This window comes from Rhagoletis pomonella, unplaced genomic scaffold (genome assembly GCF_013731165.1).
Source record: "Rhagoletis pomonella isolate Grant_MI unplaced genomic scaffold, Rhpom_1.0 Rhpom_scaffold_00001, whole genome shotgun sequence".
NCBI classification, from domain to species: domain Eukaryota; kingdom Metazoa; phylum Arthropoda; class Insecta; order Diptera; family Tephritidae; genus Rhagoletis; species Rhagoletis pomonella.
In genome coordinates, this window is record NW_023458555.1 from 51,554,185 (window position 1) to 51,556,451 (window position 2,267).

Consider the following 2,267-nt stretch of genomic DNA (forward strand, 5'->3'; position numbering starts at 1 on the left):
AAAGAATCTGGTGGCCGGAACGATAAAAAGCAAGGTATCTGAAAAAATAATGTTGTTAGCAACAAATAATTGTTTAATATAAATTATTTTACCTAAAATTGATGAAGAACGCGATAAAAACTGCACACAAGCAAAATCGACGCGAAAAATTGAAATGTCAAGAGTTGTCAAAAGCCTACAGCGCGCTGTCAAATAGAGATTTCGGCTAATCGATACTTTAAAGCGCTTCAAGCAAGTGAAGTAAAGCTGCCACTAGGCCAACATTCATACATTTTAGTAGATTTTAAAAATTGTTTGACAGTTCTCAAAGCCAAGCAAGCAAAGCAAGCGTGCATTCTAGAACTAAAAGCTATGGCCCGTATTCATAGTCCAGCAACTAAGTCGAAACTAACAAAGTTGCAACCAGGGTTGCCACTTTGGTAAATTGTTACCAAAATTGGTAGAAAAAATTTAGGTTGGTAAAAAGGTAAGTTTTTTCTCATTTTGGTAGATTTTTGTTGAACTTTTCGTTCCCGATTTATTTTTCGTAGTTATGTTTACATTATAAATTTCTTTGCACACTTTTTATATATTTACATAAGTATAAATGTATATCGATATAAGGCGAACATATCGTGCTCCATTCAAAAGTCATTCTACTGGAATCCCGAGGAGCTTTTGATTGCCTAAATATTTTAAATGATTATTTAAATAAAAAAAAAAATTGACTGGTATGTAAATACGCACTATGATTGTTCGCAAAAAAATTAAATCAACGCCATTTTTTATGAATGGAAATTGTTAAATAAAAAAAGGCCACAAAAAGCTGGCGGCAAAAAATTAAAAAAGTATACTCAAATATTATTTGCTATAAAACTCCATACCTTAAATTGTTCTAAAAATTCAGAGTAAATAATTCTAAATTAAGACGAAAATTTTTTCAAATTTTTCTAAATGTTCTATATAGCTTTATTCCTTGATTTTTATGGATTTAGTTAAAGCAACAAGACATTTTTACTTGAAAAACATTGTGAATATTAAAATAAAAATCACCAAGTGCTTTTTTTGAATCACTGTGTTTATCGTTGTTGCCTTCAGTTTCATCACTTTCGCTCTTGGTTGAAGGAAACTCAGAATATGACATTAATATGATCTTAAATACCATATAATTAGTTGAATAAAAAGTTCCTTAAAAACAATTTTAATCCTTACTGAAATAATAAAAAAAAAAAATTAACTATAGTCTTAATTAAAATAACTAAAAAATATAACAAAATAACTATAAAAACGTTATTGGTAGATATTTTCCAGATTTGGTAATTTTTTTTCGAGTGGATGGTAAGTATTTTTTTTCGTCAGTGGCAACCCTGGTTGCAACTTAAATTTAAGTACCAACTTAAAATTTACCTCTACTCATAGGCGCATTTCAGACTTCTACTAAGTAGTTTCGACTTAGTTTACGATATAGCAAAATGAGTGTGAAAATGTATCGATTTTTCTTTACGATATTTTGGAAAAATTACATTTTTATTAAATAATGTCAAGTTTGATCATCCGTTTATGAAATTTTTTTTATTTTCATTGCATGATTATGCAAAAGAATGAGGTATCATTTTCGTGTTAATTGTGTGAAATAGCCAGAACAACCGCAATGATGTGAAGTCGATGTTTATCGAAAGCGTGCTGTGAAACATACAAATAGTAGATATCTAAATGTTATGCACAAATTTACTTTAAAAGAACTAGCGTGAAACTGACTTATTATTTGAGAATTTATCTAAATTATTCCAATTATAAATTTTTTTTTTTGGGTTTTGATGGTCTTAAATGGTCGGGGCAGTCCACCCACAAAACCGGGGTATACAAAAACTTTATAATGATTCTTCTTCCGTGTTTAATTTTCAGGTGTTGTTTAGACCAATTCCAACGTTTGATTTTTGCTCTGATTGATGTGTGATTTCTCTGTTGTTTATGTTGCCAGCCGATTTTGATTTGTAGTAATGTCAGCTTCGCGCGAGTTGATTGATGAGATTTATAAACGAATGCCCTGAGGGCTAGTACAGCAATACAAATATTGATGACAGTTGTTAAGACGATTACAACATGTAGCGATAAGGGCTAGGTATTAGCCCACTTCCGGTATGTGCAATGAGCGAAATGAACAGATTATTTTTAACAAAAAAAGGAACAAAAGAAAAAATAAAAAAACAAAAAATAAAAAACAAAAAATTGCAAAAATGCGTTGGCCTCTTCAGCTGCTTTGACTAGAACGAAATTGTTTGAAAAAT